The following is a 21,508-nucleotide window of genomic DNA, read 5'->3' on the forward strand; positions in this document are numbered from 1 at the left end:
CATCATTCCCCCAAACACATCCAATCAAAATTTTGAGATAACTATTTTGTTCAGCGTAGTTGATTCTACAAATAGAAAATATGTTTTTGAGGAGGACACTCCCCCACATCCCTCAGGGCAAAAGTTTTAAGTTATGCCCTGGGGGCATATAAGTTTTTAATAGAAGGTGTTGTCGTAAAAACTTCAAAACAGGCTCATTCGATTGGAAATTCAAAGGGCTAGTGCCCTGTTTAATAGTGGAGAGGGCAACTGGCCCCCCCCCTCCCCCACGACCATCATTACCCCAAACACATCAAATCAAAATTTTGAGATAGCCATTTGGTTCAGCGTAGTTGTTTTCCAGATAGAAAATGTTTTTTTTAAAAGGACACTCCCCCAAAACCCTCAGGGCAAGGGTTTTAAGTTATGCCCTGGGGGCATATAAGATTTTTATAGAAGGAGTTGTCGTAGAAACTTGAAAACAGGCTCATTCGATTGGAAATTCAAAGGGCAACTAGCCCCCCTCTCCACGCCCCTCACTCCCCCAAACACATCCAATCAAAATTTTGAGATAGCCATTTTGTTCAGCGTAGTTGATTTCCATATAGAAAATATGTTTTTGACGACGACACTCCCCCACATCCCTCAGGGCAAGGGCTTTAAGTTATGCCCTGGGGGTATATAAGGTTTTTAAAGAAGGCGTTGTCGTAGAAACTTCAATAAAAGCTTATTTGACTGGAAATTCAAAGAACTAATATCCGTTCTATTATTCAAAAGTGATTGGAGGGCAACTAGCCCCCCCCCCACACCCCTAATTCCCCCCGATACCTCCAATAAAAATTTTTAGAGATTCATTTTGTCAAGCGTAGTTGATTTCCAGATAGAAAACATATTTTTGAGGAGGAGACTCTCCCACAACCCTCAGGGCAAGGATTATAAGTTATGCCCTGGGGGTATATACGGTTTTTATTGAAATATTTGTCATAGAAACTTGAAAAATGGCTCATTCGATTTGAAATTCAAAGGGCTAGTACCCTTTTTAATATTCGAAAGTGATTGGAGGGCAACTACCCCCCCCCCCTTACGCCCACCTTTTCCCCAAACACATCCAATCAAAATTTTTAGAAAGTTATTTTATTCAACGTAGTTGAAATTTATGGAAATTATGTCTTTAAGGATAACAACTCCTCCCCCCACACCCCTCTGGGCAAGGGGTGTAAGTTATGCCCTGGGGTCATATAAGGTTTTTATTGAAAGTGTTGTCGTAGAAACTTCAAAAGGGCTTATTCGACTGGAAATTCAAAGGGATAGTACCCTTTTTAATAGTCGAAAGTGATTGGAGAGCAACTAGCCCCCCCCCCCCACGCCCATCATTCCCCCAAACACGTCCAATCAAAATTTTTAGATAGCCATTTTGTTCAGCGTAGTTGATTTCCACATAGAAAATATGTTTTTGTGGTGGTCACTCCCCCACAACCCTCAGGGCAAGGGTTTTAAGTTATAGCCTGGGGGCATATAAGGTTTTTATAGAAGGCGTTTTCAAAGAAACTTCAAAACAGGCTCATTCGATTGTAAATTCAAAGGGCTAGTACCCTTTTTAATAGTCGAAAGTGATTGGAGGGCAACTATCCCCCCCTACGCCCATCTGTCCCCCAAACACATCCAATCAAAATTTTTAGATAGCCATTTTGTTCAGCGTACATGATTTCCACATGGAAAATATGTTTTTAAGGAGGACAGTCCCCTACAACCATCAGGGCAAGGGTTTTAAGTTATGCCCTGGGGGCATATAAGGTTTTTATAGAAGTCGTTGTCGTAGAAACTTCAAAAGAGGCTCATTCGATTGGAAATTCAAAGGGCTAGTGCCCTTTTCAATCGTTGAAAATGATTGGAGTGCAACTAGCCTCCCCCCCAACACCCATCATTCCCCCAAACACATCCAATAAAAATTTTGAGATGGCCATTTTGTTCAGGGTAGTTGATTTCCAGATAGAAAACATACTTTTGAGGAGGAGACTGCCCCACAACCCTCAGGGCAAGGATTAAAAGTTATGCCCTGGGGGCACATAAGGTTTTTATTGAAATCTTTGTCGTAGAAACTTGAAAAGGGGCTCATTCGATTGGAAATTAAAAGGACTAGTATTCTTTTTAGTAGTCCAAAATGATCTGAGGGCAATTAACCCGCCTCGCATGCCCACCAATTTCCCAGACACATACAATCAAAATTCTTAGATATCCATTTTATTCAACATAGTTGAAAGTTTTGGAAATTAGGTCTTTAAGGATGACAACCCCTCCCCCCATAGCCTTCAGGGCAAGTGTTGTAAGTTATGCCCTGGGGACATATAAAGTTTTTATTGAAAGCGTTGTCGTAGAAACTTCAAAAGGGCTCATTCAATTGGAAATTGAAAGGGCTAGTGCCTTTTTTAATAGTTGAAAGTGATTGGATAGCGACTAACGCTCCTCTCACGCCCACCATTTTCCCAAACACATCGAATTAAAATTTTGAGATATCCATTCTTTTTCAACGTAGTTGAAAGTTCTGGAAATTTTGTCTTTTAGGAGGATAACCCCCTCAGAGCCCTCAGTGCAAGTTTTCTAAGTTATGCCCTGGGGGCAGATAAAGTTTTTATTGAAAGCGTTGTCGTAGAAACTTCAACAGGGCTCATTCGGTTGGAAATTGGAGCGGCTAGTGCCCTTTTTAATAGTCAAAATTGATTGGAGGGCAACTAGAACCCCCCCCCCCCCCGCGCCCAGGGATTGGACGGCAATTAATTCCCCTTCCACTCCAACCCTCCCCCGCCCAACCTCCCATTTGCCCATTATATTTAAAAACTAAGTGTTGCATTAAGATTAAATCAAAATGTACTGTGATAAGGCATCTCAGCAGTATCCCAAGAAAGACTGAGTGTATTATGTTCAAACTTTCGGGGCTACTTCTGCTCTTAAAATTTATTCCAATAAAAATAGCGTAAGTGTATCCAAGCTATCAAAGAAACTAAACAGATTTTTTTTTGCGAATGGTATCAAGTTTTCCATTTCAGGTCAACTAGAGGAGGTATGAAACTAAATTAAACAGTACTATTTGTGTCCGGATTTATAAAACGTTGTTTATTCTTAAAAATTGCTGAAAAATTTTATCCGTTATACAAATAGCAGGCCAAACTATAAAGTCTTAAAAAACGAAAAGATTTAAAGTGTTATTTTTTACCCTGAAAAGACTATGTCAATATAAAACGAACAGAAATTAATTAAAACACTTTTTCCACAAAACAAGTTTTTCAAAGAAAAGTAAAGAACTCCATTAAACAAAAAATGAGCAAAAATAAAATCAACTAATCTACCAAGCGTGAAACTTCCATACATCAGCATCGATAAATGAATGAAACCCAAAACGAACAGAAATTACAATAAATAACCGAGTCAAACTCAAAACGAGCAGAAATTAACATAAGTTTGGCGCAAAACCCCTATGCCTTCCCAAGGCCAGAACAAAATTTGCACTTTACTGAAAAAATAAAAATGAATGTGCATTGTCAGTTTAATATAAATATACTGATATTTAGTAATCAAAATTTTAATATTATTTGATTTATTTAATTTATAAAAGTAAAAACATTAATTTTTTTTTAGTAAAGTGCAAAAAAGGGTTGATACAAACCAGCAGAGAGTCGGGGTGAGGGTTGTAAGTTATGCTGCAGGGGCGTTTAAGGTTCTGATGGAAGGAATGGTTGTTTAACTTTAGAACAGGCTCACGTGCTTGAAAATTGGAAGTTCTAGTTCGTTTTTAAGAGACAAAAGTGATGGAGGACATTTAGCCCCTCCCTGACAACCCCTCTTTTCACCAAACGTTTCTGATTGGAATGACGAGATAGCGATTTTTTTCAAAATAGTCAAAAGAGAATATAATATTGTCTATAGGGTTGGCACAATCCTCCAGCACCCTGGGAATAGGGCTGTATTCTTATTATAGATAAGAATAATATATTAAAATCTCATTAGTTGTGGTGAAAACACATTGCAATATTGTAGCAAGCACATTGCATCGTATTTTTTCGTTTTAATGCAATTTAGAACATTATGTAATGGTCCCAACAGCAGATGCAACAGCGACATCTATATCAAAACAAAGGTAACTTTTTCAAGGTTTGAAGCATCGAAACACAATATAATGTCTTTCTTGCGACTGATAGCATTGTGTCGATTACTTGGAGCATTCCGTTTTGAGCAAACGTTGACTGCAAGCCCAATTGGGACTCAAATTTCAAATGAAGTCGTCACACAACTAGCAGCGAAAAATCTAGAGATATTTTGTTTTTGTGTCGCTTTTTTATTATAGGTAATCCTACCTGGCAAAAAAATTACCAGTTTAAACCGCAATACTTTCTTTAGTTTCAGCCATCTAATTCAATGGCTGAATTTATTTCAAATTAAGCAAACCGCACTTTTGAAAGGCATGATTAAATTTGCACACATATATATATATATATATATATATATATATATATATATATATATATATATATATATATATATATATATATATATATATATATATATATATATATATATATATATATATATATATATATATATATATATATATATATATATATATATATATATATATATATATATTCAGTGTAGTTTAGAGGTCTGGAAATCATGTCCTTGAGGATGACAACCCTCCCCCCCCCTCCCTCCTCAGAGCCCTCAGTGCAAGGGTTGTAAGTTATGCGCAAGGGTTTTAAGTTATGCCCCGAGGACATATAAGGTTTTTATGGAAAGGGTGATATGGAAAGAATCAAAAGCATAAGAGCGCAGCTACCTCCCAACCCGCCACACACACACACGTCGTGTTTTCTCGTGATACATCCAATAGAAATTTTGAGATAGTCCTTTTATTCAAAATTGTCCAAAGATCGTATAACAAGGCTTTTGAGGTTGATACAACCACCAGAGCCTGAGGGCGAGAGTTGTAAATTATGCTCCTGGTGGGTTTAAGTTTCTTATGGAAGGGATGGTTGCATATACTTTAGAGGTGGCTTATTTGGTTGAAATTGGAAGTTCTAGTTCCCTTTTAAGAGACAAAAGGGATGGAGGGGAACTAGTCCCCCCCCAACTACTCCTCTTTTCACCAAACACATCTGATTGAAGTTGTGAGATGGCTATTTTGTTTAAAATAGCCAAAGAACGTTGATTATTTTGCTGACCAAATTTAATAGAATAACGATTGTAAAATAAGATGTCTCTTAAAAACAATGATTCTGAATCAAGAAATTCTAGAGAGTAAATTGTAAAAACCATGGCAACTATTGAAATAACAGCCCTTTTTTCCCTGAAACCAGAGGCACGAGTGAAAATTTAGATGTATATCCCTATTTGTATGTTTGTATACGTATGCTGAGAAAAGCAAATAGTTATCACTTTTAATTAGTAAAATCATAGGCAGCGCAATAGCGCTGCCTAATTAAAGAACGATGCTGGGACAATGTATTAATTTTTTTTTTTTTGGGGGGGGGAGGGGGAGGAGGGATAGAACAGGGCACTTCGTATAGAAGGAGTTGTCGTAGAAACTTCGAAAAGGGATCATTCCATTGGAAATTTAGAGGGCTGGTGCCCTTTTTAATTGTCAAAATTGATTGGAGGACAACTAAACCTCTCCGACGCCCCTATTTCCGCAAACACATCTAATCAAAATTTTGAGATAGCCATTTTTCAACTGGGTGAAAGATCTGAAAATTATGTGTTTGAGGATCACAACCCCTCCACAGCCCTCAGGGCAAGGGTCGTAAGTTATGCCCTTATTGACTTGGAAATTCAGAGGGTTAATGCCCTTTTTAAATGTCAAAAGTGATCGGAGGTTAAATACCCCCCCCCGCCCGCCCATCATTTCTCCTAAACATTTCCAATCAACATTTTGATATAGATTCTTTTAGCACAGTTGAAAGGTCCGGAAATTATGTCTTTGAGGATGACAGCCCCCCCCCCCCTCAGAGCCTCCAGGGCAAGGGTTGTAAGTTATACACTGGGGGTATAAAACCTTTTCATTGTAAGTGTTGTCGTAGAAACTTCAAAAAGGGCTCATTCGATTGGAAATTGAGAGGACTAGTGCCCTTTTTAATAGTCGAAAGCGATAGGAGGGCAAAAGCCCCTCCACGCCCATCATTACCCCAAACGCTTCCGATCAGATATCCATTTTGTTAAACGTTATTGAATGATCCGGTAATTGTGTCCTTGAGGGTTAAAACCCCCAATAGCCCTCAGGGCAAGGGTTGTGATTTATGCCCTTGGGGCATATAAAGTTTTTATTGAAAGCGCGGTCATATAAACTTCGGAGGGGGTCATTGGATTGGTAATCCAAAGTTCTAGTGCTCTTTTTAATAGTCAAACTGGTCAGAGGGAAGCTACCCTCCCCCTCCCCCCCCCCTAACACACACGTTGTATTGTCCCAAAATGTATCTAATAGAAATTATGAGATAGGCACTTTATTTAAAATAGTCCAAACATCGTATAATAAGGCCTTTGGGGTTGAAACAAAACCCTCAAAGAATGATGGCAAGGATTGTAAGTTATACCCCGGGGATATTTAAGGTTTTTATGGACAGAATGGTTGTATAAACTTTAGAGGAGGCTCATTTCGTTGAAAAATTGGAAGTTCTAGTTCCCTTTTAAGAGTCAAAAGTAACGGAGGACAGCTAGCCCATCCTCCTCCCCCCCCCCCCCCGTCTACCCCTCTTTTACTAAACAAATTTGATTGAAATTGTTAGATAGTGATTTTGCTGAAAACAGTCCAAAGAACATTTAACAATGGTTCTAGGATTGACACAACCCCCCAGTGCCGTGGGGATAGGGTTGTAAATCATGCCCTGGGGCATATGAGGTTTTTATGGAATGGTGGTCGTATAAACTTCAGGTGGGGCTCATTTGATTTAAAATTGGAAGTTATAGTGCCCTTTATAAGCGTCACAAGTGATTTGAGAGAAACCAGCCCCCCCCCACGCTTAGTATTTCCCCAAAGACATTCAGTCAAAATTTGGAGATAGCAATTTTGTTCATTGTAGTGGAAGTGTCCAGAAATTATGTCTTTGAAGAAGACACTCCCGCCCCCACAGCTCCCAGGGCAAGGGTTGTAAGTTATGCCCTGGTGGCATCTAAGGTTTTTATAGAAAGGGTGGTCGTATACTTTCCCAAAATACGAAGGGCATTAAGATAAGTCTTTCGTGGAATGTTGAGGAGAATGTTGAACTAAGTAAATAGCGATGTGGGCATAATGTACTATTTAATTATTTTTATTTATTTATTTTTTGTCTTAGACCAGGGCACTTCGTATCGAAGGAGTTGTCGTATAAACTTCGAAAGGGCTAATTCGATTGGAAATTGAAAGGGTCAGTGCCGTTTCAATAGTCGAAAGTGATTGGAGGGCAAATAACCCCCCTCCCACGCCTACCATTTTCCCAAACACATCCAATAAAAATTTTGAGATAGCTATTTTGTTCAACGTAATCAGAAGATCCGGAAATTATGTCATTGAGGATAATGACAACCTCCTGGAGCAAGGGCTTTAAGCTATGCCCTGAGGATATATAAGGCTTTTATGGAATGGGTGGTCGCATTAAATTCAGACGAGTCTACTTTGATTTTCAACTGGAAGTTATAGTGCCCTTTTTAAAAGCCAAAGTGATTTGAGAGAATTCCCCCCCCCCCCTCCGTGCCCATAATTTCTCAAAACAAAAATCCAAGCAAAGTTTTGAGACATCGATTTTTTTCATCATTGTTAAGAGGTTTAGTAATTATGCGTTTGGGGATTTCAACCCCCCCCCCCCCACCTCTCGGTCGAGGCCTCAGGGCTAAGGCTGAAAATTATGCAATTTTATCATTGTTTACATATAGTATATGTTATTGAGAAAACGTATGCATGTTTGATATCTACTTTCCCAAAATACGAAGGGCATTAAGATACGTCTTTCATGGAATGTTGAGGAGAATGTTGAACTAAGTAAATAGCGATTTGGGCATAATATACTATTTAATTATTTTTATTTATATTTTTTTTCTTAGACCAGGGCACTTCGTATCGAAGGAGTTGCCGTATAAACTTCGAAAAGGGCTAATTCGATTGAAAATTAAAAGGGTCAGCGCCGTTTCAATAGTCGAAAATGATTGGAGAGCAAATAATCCCCCTCCCACGCCTACCATTTCCCCAAACCCACCCAATAAAAATTTTGAGATATCTATTTTGTTCAACGTAGTCAAAAGATCCGGAAATTATGTCATTGAGGATAATCACAACCTCCTCACAGCCCTCAGGGCAAGGGTTATAAGTTATGACTCGGGGGCATATAAGGTTTTTATAGAAAGCACGGTCGTATAAACTTCGAAGGGGGCTCATTGGATTGGTAATCAGAAGTTCTAGTGCCCTTTTCAAATTTCAAATTGGTCGGAGGGCAAATACCCCCACACCTCGTATTTTCCCGAAATGTACCTGATAGAAATTTTGAAATGACCATTTGTTGTCAGAGAAACTTCGAAAAAGGCTCATTTGATTGGAAATTGAAAGGGCCAGTGCCCTTTTTAATAGTGAAAAGTGATTGGAGGGCAACCCCCCCCCTCCACGCCAAATTTTGAGAGCAAAATTTTTAGATAGCCATTTTATTCAGCGTAGTTTAGTTGTCTGGAAATCATGTCTTTGAGGATGACAACCCCCCCCCCCCCTCCTCAGAGCCCTCAGCGCAAGGGTTGTAAGTTATGTGCAAGGGTTTTAAGTTATGCCCCGAGGACATATAAGGTTTTTATGGAAAGGGTGATATGGAAAGAATCAAAAGCATAAGAGCGCAGCTACCTCCCCACCCCGCCACACACACACACGTCGTGTTTTCTCGTTACACATCCAATATAAATTTTGAGACAGGCCTTTTTATACAAAATTGTCCAAAGACCGTATAACAAGGCTTTTGAGGTTGATACAACCACCAGAGCCTGAGGACGAGAGTTGTAAGTTATGCCCCTGGGGGGTTTAAGTTTCTTATAGAAGGGATGGTTGCATAAACTTTAGAGGCTGCTCATCTGGTTGAAATTGGAAGTTCTAGTTCTCTTTTAAGAGTCAAAAGGGATGGAGGTGAGCTAGCTTCCCTCCCCAATTACCTCTCTTTTCACCACACTCATCTGATTGAAATTGTGTGATAGCAGTTTTATTTAAAATAGTCCGAAGAACATATAACAATGCTTCCAGGGTTGACACAAGCCCCCAGAGCCCTGGGGCAAGGGCTTTAAGTTATGCCCTGGGGGCATATAAGGCTTTCATGGAATGGGTTGTCGTATTAAATTCAATTGAGTCTCATTTGATTTTAAATTGAAAGTTATTATGCCCTTTTTAAAAGTCAAAGTGAATTGAGAGAAACCACCCCCCCCCCCCCGTGCCCATCATTTTCCAAAACAAACATCCAAACAAAGTTTTGAGACATCGATTTTTTCAGCATTGTTGAAAGGTTCAGTAATTATGCGCTTGGAGATGTCACCCCCCCCCACCGAGGCCTCAGGGCAAGGGCTGCAATTTATGCAATTTGTTCATTGTTTACATATAGTATATGTTATTCAGAAAAGGTATGCATGTTTGATTTCTACTTTCCCGAAATACGAAGGGCATTAAGATAAGTCTTTCAGGGACTATAGGAGAGTGTTGAACTAAACCAGAACATGTTGTGTGCACATGGGTTGTCAAAAGGGTGCAACTCAGGAATGACTGAGTACATTGATTTATAATTTTCAGGAAATGATAAGGGAGCTGATCAATTGACCAAACAGGGAATATTTGCACGCTACTACTGCTACAACTACTGCTCTGCTGCTTCTATTGCTACCACAAGTACTATTGCTACTACCACTACTATCACTAAAACTACTACTTCTGTAGCGAGTACTACTAAGGCTGATGATATTAAGAAAAATATCTGACGAGACGTTGACGGGAAAGTTCAACTAAATCAAAACATACTATGTGCATACTGGTTGCTGATACGGGCGTATCAGCAATATTTTTGGAACGGAATGTTCAGTTGACCAAAAGGCAAAATGTACCTGCTACTGCTACCAAGGCCGTACCCAGATGGAGGGGGGGGGGGATTAGGGGGGTTTGAACCCCTCCCAAAATGTTTTTTTGACTCGTAAAAACGTAACAAACATGAAAATAAATAAATTTTGTATGCGTTTTTTCAGGTTCTTTGAGTATGATTTAGTTCAAATCTTTGAGTAAAACCCCCTCCGAAAAAAAAATCCTGGGTACGGCCTTGACTGCTGCTATTAATACTGCTGCTACTACTGTTACTACTAATAATAATACACTATTGCTGCTACTTCTGTTCCTACTACTACCACTACTACTATGATACTTGTACAGTTAATGCTACAAGTATGAAGGTGAAAGTTTGACAGAATATTGTGGGGGAATTTGAACTAAATCAAAACACATTATGCGCATGCAGATTGTCAAAACGGCGTATCTAAGACACTAAAAGCATTTTGATTGTCAAAATAAATAGCATAGCTTAAGAATTAATTTGCGTGTTAAGTTAGAACTCTCAGAGAATACTTAAAGGGGAAAATCATTTGACCAAATGACAATATTTGCAAACTACTGCTAATACTACTACTACTGCAACATTTAGTAGTTCTACTACTACTATAAATATTGCTCCAACTGCTACTTCTATCGCAACTACTTTTAAGGTTAAGAGCATTAAGATAAAAATTTTAAGAAGTATATGAATAAACAGGTTATCAAAAGAGCAAATCGACAATGTCATAACAATGGATAATTGTATTAAGTTGAGTAGTTATGCTACTCCTGTGACTACTATTACAACTATACCTGCGGGTATGAAGATGAAATTTTCGGTGAATCTTTCTGAAAATTTCTGTTTTACGGATGACAACCTGCGATCCGTACGTAGGTTGTCAAAAGGGCATATCAGCAATATTTTAGGAACAGTTTCGTGTGTGAAATTAAAACTTACAATGCTTTTTGTGGGGGGATGCTGAACTAACCAAAAGACAATATTTGCATCATAATACTTGTGCTTCTACTCCTAAAACTACTTACTCCTACTATTATTATTACTACTACTGCTACTACTACTAAAGCTAAGCCTACGATTATTAACTCCACTATCACCGATGCTGCTACAGCTATTGTTGCTACTCCTGCTGCTACTAAAATTAAGAGTACTAAGAAGAAAATTGTGGGAAGCGTTAATAATGTATTGGACTAAGATGATACACACCTTGCCTACACAAGTTATTAAGAGGACGTAGCAGCAATGCTTCAGGACTGGTTGATGGTATTAAGTTAAAATTTCGTTGTGTGTTGAAGGGATTTAAAAAAAAAGGTGATATGTACATATTGCTACTAATGTAACTACTGCTACTACAACTATTGCTACTACACAAGCTAAGGGTATTAATGTGAAGCTTTCAAGGAATATTTAGGTGGATGCTGAACTAAATCAAAACGAATTATGATTATGCAGATTGACAATAATGTGACAAAGCAATATCACAATAAACGGCTTACATTATTAAGTTAGACCTTTCAGCACTACTTCTGCTCTTAAAATTTAACTAAATCGAAAGACTGTAAATGTATCCAAGCTGTCAGAGAGCATAGCTAGATGTTTTCGCGAAAGGTATTATGTTTTATTTTTCAGGCCAACTAGAGTAGGCATAAAACTAAATATAACACTACTATTTGTGTCCAGATTTTAAACGGGTGTATGTGGTTAAAAATTGTTGAAAAATTTTCTCCAGCACACATATAGCAGGCGAAGCTATAAATTCTTAAAGAGCAATCAAAAAGATTTAAACTATTATTTTCTTCTTCCCTGAAAAGACTATGTCAATATAAAACGACCAGAAAGTGATTAAAAAAAAATTTCCATCAAATAAATTTTTCAAAGGAAAGTAAAGGACTCCATTAAACCAAATAAGTTTTTCAAAGAAAAGTAAAGGACTCCATTAAACCAAAAATGAGCAAAAATAAAATCAAATAATCTACCAAGCGTGAAACTACCACAAATTAGCATCGATAAATAAATGAAACCCAAAACGAACAGAAATTACAACAAATAACAGAGTCAAACTCAAAACGAGCAGAAATTAAAATTAACTAAAAACCCCTATGCTTCCCCAAGGCCAGAACATAATTTGTACTTTACTGAAAAAAAAATAAATGTTTTCACCTTTATAACTTTAATAAATCAAATATTATTATCGTTTTAAGGAATAAATATCAGTATATGTATATTAAACTGACAATGTATATTCATATTTTTTTTGTGGTAGTTTTACGCTTGGTAGATTATTTGATTTTATTTCTGCTCATTTTTGGTCTAATGGAGTTTTTTACTTTTCTTTGAAAAATTTATTTTGTGGAAAAGTTTTTTTAGTTAATGTTCTTTATAAATGCAGACCCACCTTTTTTATAGACATATGTAACACATTTTACTATGACAATTTCGTGGAAAAAGTTTTTTCGATTAACATCAAGAAGTGGTAGCATGGACGTAGGCAGCATATGGACTAGGGGGGGGGCAGTCGATAGCGTGATGGAGTTTTATCAACTGCTTTTTTCCCAACCAAATGTTTTTTCAGCCATATCTAATGCAAATTTGAAAGCCTAGGGGGGGGGCAGCTGCCCCCCTCCCTACGCCCATGAGTGGTAGCCTCTTATTTTCTTCAAACTCATCTGTTAACTTAGTTTTCTATTTCAAAGTTATTTAAATGATAAAAAAAATAGATTTAAGGACTCAAATCCATACTTCCAAATACAGACAACAACGCCCGTAAACCTACCCCAAAAACAAGGGGAAAGTCTGAAACTCTGAATAGCGGACAATTCAATACTATCCATGAGCGCAATAGCGCTGCCTAAATAAAGAGTGATGTGGACACAATGTATTATTTATTCATTTTTATTTTTATTTTTGTTTTTTCTTAGACCAGGGTACTTCGTATCGAAGGGGTTGTCGTAGAAACTTCTAGAGGGCTCATTCGATTGGAAATTGAAAGGGCTAGTGCCCTTTTTCATAGTCGAAAGTGATTGGAGGGCAACCCTTGCCCATGCCCACCATTTCCCCAAACACATCCAATCAAAATTTTGAGATAACCATCTTGTTCAACGAAGTTAAAAGGTCCGGAAATTATGTCATTGAGGATAATAACAACCTCTCCTCAGCTCTCAGGGCACAATTAATTAGTCTCAATTTTTTTTTTGACACTAGCGAAAACAAGAGTGGACTTGCAGTTATGGAGTGCACCTTGATAAATTCAATTCAAAATCAACGGATTATAATTTATCAAGTATTTTGGGCAATAGGTTGCATTAAGACTGGGCTGGGTAATTGTAGACAGAGAAAAGCCAAGACAGATAGTCCAAGTAATTGAGAGGCAAATGTTTAAATGGCTGGGGCACGGGTAAATGGCAAAAGTATGAATGACTCTCCTATTGGACAGGGCAAGGGCTGTAAGTTAAGCCCCAGGGGCATATACGGTTCTTATGGAAGGGGTGGTTGCGTGAACTTTAGAGGAGGTTCATTTGATTGGAAATGTATAGATTTAGTTTCCTTTTAAGAGGGAAACACTATGGAGAGATACCAGTCCTCCCCTCCTACCTAACCTTCTCTTTTCCCGAAATGCATTCAATTGAAACGTTAGATAGCCATTTTGTTGCCAATAGTCTGAAAACTATAATTTCAATTTCAATTTCAATTTATAACTGGGATTTATTTTACTATATACATAAAAAACAAACAAACAAAATACCCCCAGAAGCAAGCTTGTGCGGGGGTAATCCCTTCTAGACACATAAAAAATCATAATAACAAAATAAGATCCAAAATAATAACTCTTTTCAATTAATATGAATACAAATACAAGTTCTGCCCTCCAACTCAAAAACTAATACTAACATACTATACGGAGCCCCTCGACCCTAATCACGTACCCCCCCCCCTTTTTAGCCAATTCATTAAAAATAATAAATTACTAAACAATACGATCTCAATAAACTACGGAACAGCAGCAGGTCATCCACACATTTAAGTTCCACTGGTAAACTATTCCAAGCACTCGGACCGGCATGACGGATAGAAAAAAATGATCTTGTCGCTTGCGGAATCGGTCTTCGAAATTCTTCCAAATTTCTAGTTCCATGCTCATGAACATCACCCCCACTCACAAACATTCACTTAAAACAAACAGGAACACTACCAAACAGATACTTAAACATGAACTGTGTTTTATAAAATTTAAAAAGACCCGATAACGGTAGAATCTTCAGCGTCATAAACTCATTACGAACAGATGATCCTCTATTATCCTTACCAATCAAAAGCCTTATTGCCGAATTTTGTAGTACACGCAGGGGCAGAAGATGCGTTCCGAAAGTAGACGACCATACTGAAGAACAATATAATAGATATGGATGTACAATTGAAAAATACAATAATCTTAATATACTAGTTGGGAGAAAATTTTTCAATTTACGCATAATTCCAACATTACGTGCAAGTTTCATAGACACACAATCAATATGATCTACAAAACTTAAAGTTTCATCAATAATAATCCCCAAATATCTAACACTCCTCCTTCGTGGAATCATTGATGTACCATTACTTAAATTATTCACCCATGGGTAATAACTTGGAGATCTGCTATATATCAATAAACTAGACTTATTACAATTAAGTTTTAACCTATTACTTCTCATCCACCTTTCTATATTCTTAAAACCTTCTCGTAATTGCGACATCAATTCATTCTCAGTCCTACCACATACGGTTAATTTCGTGTCGTCAGCAAACATAACTAGGGCTTTACTAGGTTTAAGTTCCTCTAGAGGAGGTTTAATAATAGTATACAACCCATCAACTGCACTTGACAAATCATTTATATAAATAGAAAACAAAAGTGGGCCTAGGGGTGATCCCTGGGGAACTCCACAATTTATAAATCTACTGTCAGAACGTGCATCATTAACCTCCACAAACATTGACCTTGAATTTAAGAATGATTCTAACAACTTCAAAGCATTTCCCCTAATACCACAATTTTCTAACTTCATTAACAAAATATCATAAGATACAGTGTCGAACGCTTTCGCAATATCCAGAAAAATTGATGCAACTTTAAGGTTATTGTCTAATGCATCATTAACATATGTAGTCAAAAACAACATTGCATGCTCACTAGAATAACCTTTTCTGAAACCAAATTGATTTTGATAAAAAAACAAATTCTTTTCAAGATACTTTTCTAGCCTTATATATACTAGCTTCTCGAAAATTCTAGCAATAACTGGTAGCAGCGAAATGGGACGGTAATTACTTATATCATTTTTATCACCCCCTTAAATATTGGAACAATCTTCGCTCGTTTCAAACACTTTGGAAACACACCACTTTTAAAACAACCATTTATTAGTGAAACCAGTTGTTTAATAACACATTGAAGAACAAACTTTAGCACTCTTATAGATATTAGATCAACACCTGAAGCTTTATTTTTCATAGCCATTATTACATCTGTTATTTCACTTTCCGTTACCTTAGTCATTAAAATAGAAGTATCACAACTGGGAGGAAGATATTGATCAAAAGTACCATCACTCCTATCACAATAAATAGATCCGGCAACATTATTACCTACACTAGAAAAATAATCACACATCTGATTGGAAAGTTGAACTGGAGTATGATCTGACTGAAGATTTGGCAACGTAACTCTTCTCTTGCCAATAAGAGGCCTGAGGAGACTCCACGTCTTTGCCGGGTTACCCTCACTCTTCTTAAATTCTTTAGCTAAATACTCAATTCTAGCCTTCCTCAATAATTTATTTAAAGCAACATTATACTTACGATAAATTTGCTGGTTTAGTACGCTTGCCTCAATTATACTCTTTTTATATAATTCATGGCGCCTTTTCATAGATCTAAGAAGACTACTGGTAATCCACGGTTTTCTTGCATAATAATATTTACTCTTTTTTTTTTTTTTACGCATCCGGCAATTTTCTCTTAGACTACTACACAATTGATCATACCACTTACAAAATTTAAGATCCGGATCACTTATTGCATTCAAAAACTCCCAATCCATACACTCTAATTCATTCTTAAATCGTACAAGAGAATCCGCGTCCACAGTCGGTACAATTGGGCTACAAAAACTCCCAGCTGTATAATTATGGTCCACTTCAGCAGAAAGAAACACTCCACAGTGGTCTGAAACATCATTTACCAGCACTCCTGGTTTCCAAAAATTCACGTTCGTGAATATATTATCAATTAAACTAGCTGACGTGTTACAAATCCTTGTACAAATATTTATACCTGGGAACAATCCGAAACTAGACATTAAATTTAACAAACTAGTAGTTGCACGATTACTAAGTACCATCATATCTATGTTAAAATCACCCGCTATGAAACTTGGGCAACCTGATACATTCAACATTTCCAATTGCTGCTCCAATGACTCTAAAAACTCTATCTCTGAAGCAGAAGGCGGCTTATACAAAATAAGAACCAAAAACTTGGATCCATTTCTACTTATTTCCAACACCATTGACTCAAAAATCATTTCGCGATAAATGCAAATATCCTGTCTAGTCTTAACTGCAAAACCTGATTTAATATAAACTGCTAATCCTCCATGCTGTCGAGTCTCCCTATTCCTATTAATAAATTCATAACCATTAATATCTAACAAAGACGAATTATCGTTCCGAAGCCATGTCTCAGTCAACGCCACCACATCAAAATTCGGATCCGAACACAATTCTGAAATATAATGTAGAGAACTATTTAACCCCCGGCAGTTTAGATGTACTATATGCAGAGTTTGTGGCCCCCGCCGCGTCACATAATCCTTAAGATCACTTGCAAATACATACTTAGAATTTTCCAAACAAACCTGATTATTCCCATCTCCATCAAACTCTCGATTTAACGTCTCATTCATTCGATCCGCAAACTTTACGTGACTATTCTCAAGCAGCGCCAGTCTCTCATTATTTAATACCATTATCAAATTTCAACGCACAATGTAGGGCAGAACTTGTACTCAGCAACAGAAATCCCAAATATTCAATCATATAACGGAACGAAAGTAATATAAAAAAAACAAAAGAAACATAGAAAAAATCAAAATAACGAAAGGATACAACGAAAACATGCTTATTGTCAAAACACATACTTTTTAATACTCTGGTATGTTAACTTCAGGGAACCTGATAATTAACTTCATCATAACATAATATTCACTTATTGTATTTCACTAGCAAACAGACTAAGGGAAATTTCATCTAATATCATTTCAGAACGCCACTCCACTACCTCTAGCGCCTCTCCGACCAGCTTGGATACGCCCACTGCTAGTCGCCATTTCACCATCTTGGGGATAACAATGTATATAACAATGTCTTTAGGTTGGACACAGACCGCCAGGCCCAAGGGCAAGGGCTGTAGGTTATGCTCATGGGCATAACTAAATCAGAACATGTTGTGTGGATACGGATTGCCAAAAGGGTGTAACACCGGTACAACTGAGTAAATTAATTTGGAAAATTCAGGAAATGGATAAGGGAGATGATCAAAAAGGTAATATTTGCATGCTACCAATGCTACTACAACTACCACCACTACTGCTACCACACTACTCCATTTACAGTATTGAGGGGAAATTTGAACTAAGTCATAAGACGCTACGTGCACGCACATTGCAAAATACGGTATCTCAAGAATTGATTGGGATATTAAGTTGGAACTTTCAGAGAATGCTTAAAGGAGAATATATTCTCGGCAAAAGGCAATATGTGCACACTACTGCTAATATTACTGCTACTGCTGCATTTACTACTACTACTGCTACTTCTATTGCAACTACTTATAAGGCTAAAAGCATTGAGATGAAAATTTCAAGAAGTATATGAACTTACAGGTTATCAAAAGGAGATATCAGCAATGTCATAGCAGTGGCTCATTGTATGAGCCACTGCATATTAGCATGTTACAGCAACGGCTAATTGTATTATGTTGAAACGTCTAAGACTCGACGAGAGGAATGGTCTACTGACCAAAAGGCAATAATTTAATGCTACCGCTGCTAGTAGTACTACCGATACTCAATACTGTTACAAGTAATATCAATATTACTACTGTGGCTACTGTTACAACTATGCCTAAGGGTATGAAAGTGAAATGTTATGAGAGGGTAAGATGAACTGAATCACAACACGCCGTCTGTATACAGGTTGTCAAAAAGTGTAACAGCAATAGGAACAGTTTGGCATGTGAAGTTGAAACTAACAGGGGATGAGGGATGTTGAACTAACCACAAGGAAATTTTCGCATGCTATTTCCACTGCTTCTACTCATATTATTATTACTGTTACTACTATTACTACTGTTACTATTATTGCTACTACTGTCACTAAAGCTTAGGCTTCTACAATTAATTTTACTGCTACTACTACTACTACTGCTATTAAAACTACAGATATTAAGGTGAAAAATTTGGGATATATTGAAACTCTTCGAAACACACAATGCCCACACAGGTTGTCAAGTGGACGCATCAGTAATACTTCAGGAAAGATTGATTGTATTAAGCTGAAACTTCCAGCGTGTGTTGAAAGGGATGTTGAAGAAACCAAAGGTGCTATGTTTAGGGAAAGTTTAGGAGTTTTAATTAAACGAAAAAACTGTATGCATGCAGGTTTGAATGCCCTTCAACTATAGACAGAACAAAAAATCCTTTACATCTTGTGGGGATTATTCCACTATGTGTATACTATTAATACTACCACTACAGTTATTGTAACTAATGATTCTAAAGGTATGTTAAGGGTGATGTTAGAGAAAGTTTAGGAGTTTCAATTAAACGGAAAAACTGTATACATGCAGGTTTGAATGTCCTTCAGCTATATACAGAAGAAAAGATGTTGTACATCTTTCAGTGCAAGATTACAAGGCCGAATCCAGGGGGAGGGGGGGGGGGTACCCGGTTTAAACCCCCCTCCCCGAAATTTTTGACCGAGTCGAAAATTAGTAAAACCTAGGTAAAAATCAGTAAAATTAGTCGAAAACTGAGTCAAAAATTAGTAACCCCCCCCCCTGAAAAAGTCAAAAATTAGTAAACCCCCCCTCAACCTGAAAAAAATCCTGGATCCGCCCTTGCAAGATTATATTGATGAAGGAAATTTATTGTTGATCAGATCAAGGAGAGAGAATATGGTCAAAGGTGGATAAGTTTCATCAAATATTATTCAGGGTGTTTTTATCAAAACGCAAGGAAATTTGGATTCTCCTTTGCTTTAGGGTTGCCATATTTACTCCAAAAATGAAAGATATAAAGGTTAATCCTGAGGCACATCTTTTGAAATGCCTCTGTTCATTCCAATAATTCGTTAAAGATGAAATATTCGTGCCTGTAGATGCTATCTGCACGTATTAGAATTCCAATACTAGTAATAATGACACTTTTTTTTAGCTTTTCTTAAGCTTCTTATTCAGGTTTTTTATCTTTCGTTTATGCAATTTGGTTTCCAAATAGGGGCAGAATAGTTTATGTTATCAAATGACGCAAGAATGTTTGGTGGATATAATGACTTTCTTTGACTTTTAGAATGTAGATTCAATGGATTAAAATAACAGAAAGCCTGCAATCAAAGAACGCAAAGCTGGTGTAAAATATAGCCATTTGAAATGCAATTAATTTTATCTCGAACAATCCCCATCCACCGAATTTTATAGGTTTTACTAGTTTTCGGCGAAGAGTAGTAATAACAGTGTGAAATGCCGAAAAAGCAAAATATTCAATTTGATCCTCCGTGCCTTAAAACAAAACGGCTAATCAACCATCATTATTAACTTCAATAGGCGAAAAAGAGGCAAGTCTATCATTCAGGTTTGCTCAAAACAATTATGCAGAAAAATATCCTGAAATTAAGAAAGGAATAGATTTAAAAGTCCTGTATTAAGCTATGATACCATCCTAAATTAGATTTGCAGCTCTTTCTCAGAAAAACAACAAAAAAGAATAGGCCTAGAAGACTTAGGCTACCATTCAGTTTCCAAACTGAAATTCTTGGCAACTATAAGAGTCAGACTCAGTTGTCTGTGATTTAGATGCTTGGTTGGGTAAGTGTGAATGGGTGGAGTAGGCCTAGGCTAATAGGCCTAGATCTCCAGAAGAAGGCATAATAAATAGGCTACTAAAAGAGAATTAATTTGAGATTGCTATTTTCATGCTGCTTTAGGTAAAGTTCTACTTTAGCTACTTTTGGCAATCTTGGAAAGGGGTTAGGTTAGGAAAATGAAACTTTCAGGGATGGGTGTACAGGCTAAAGTAAGTCCTGGGAAGGTATTTTGAAGTACCTACCTCCACTCCTCCCTCTAGAAGGTCCTGACCTTTGATGACCTTTATATGTGTGTTATAAAAGTAAAACCTTGCAAAATAGATCTTCTGCTTAAATGAAGTACAACAAAATTTTTTCAGCTTCACAACTTTGCTCAGTCCCAATTTATTAGGTTTTAAATGCAAATAGATTTCATAAATTTTGGAAAAAAACATTGATATGTCTTAAAATCCTACTCAAATAACAAGAATTGCATTTTCAGAACTAAAGCAAGAGAAAAAGAAACTGATAACTGAAGATTAAGATAAAATGTTGTTTTGTCAAAACTTCAATAGGTATAGACCTGTCATGTAGGCAAATTTCAGGACCCCCTAGAGGGAGGAGTGGAGGTATGTACTTCAAAATACCTTACCGGGACATATTTTAGCATGTAGACCCGTCCCTGAAAGTTTCATTTTCCTAACCTAACACCTTTCCAAGATAGCCAAAAGTTGCTAAAGTAGAATTTTATCCTTCTTTTTATTGTTAATGCTGTTCTTTTCAACCCCTTTGACTGCTTTTATATATAGCCATAACAAATATAAGCAATCAAACTGACAAAACTCACTAAAACAGTGAAATACTGACTTCACCAAAGCAGCCATCAGTGTGTGCACCTAATCAGGGTGTAAGTTTCTATGGGGCATGGGGAAACTGCCCTCTTCCTAGACCCCAGGTGCCCCCCAGCTGATTTTTAGTTTCTTCAAAAATCTTGGCAAAACTAAGATAAGTCTGCATAATTCAAGTATCAAGATAAACACACCAGTTTTCTTTAGTATATCTTTGCCTTTACAGTTCTATATGGCTTATTTTCACTTGTTTTGGAAAAATTGGCTTGAACTCCCCCCCCCGCCCTTCCAGGATCTTGATGAAATTATGTGTAATATTTGCCTTTGCCTAATATCATTTTTGTAGCAGCCATGGGTCCCCATAAGCAGAATTCTATGGGGGGAGGCGGGCTTACCTGGTCTAATCAGCACTTCCAGTGCTGTACAATAGAAATCTCAAAACAAAAATATAAAAATATAAAGCAGCACCATTCAGCCAGGGGGGCTGGTGCCCCCCATACAAGAGCCC

General features: G+C 37.3%; 1 protein-coding gene across 1 annotated transcript in view; it reads left to right on the forward strand.

The window, feature by feature from the left end:
• The first annotated feature begins 19,881 nt into the window (after nucleotides 1–19,881).
• The window catches only part of kst (spectrin beta chain, non-erythrocytic 5 kst), a 333,164-nt gene continuing 331,537 nt past the window's right edge, over nucleotides 19,882–21,508 (forward strand). Inside the window, exon 1 of the mRNA XM_089085798.1 lies at nucleotides 19,882–19,924. The gene's annotated coding sequence lies outside the window, so the exon portion shown is untranslated. The remainder of the gene's footprint in view (nucleotides 19,925–21,508) is intronic.

Source organism: Artemia sp. Qi Xiang Cuo, chromosome 3 (genome assembly GCF_049724085.1).
Source record: "Artemia sp. Qi Xiang Cuo chromosome 3, ASM4972408v1, whole genome shotgun sequence".
Classification (NCBI taxonomy): Eukaryota; Metazoa; Arthropoda; class Branchiopoda; order Anostraca; family Artemiidae; genus Artemia; species Artemia sp. Qi Xiang Cuo.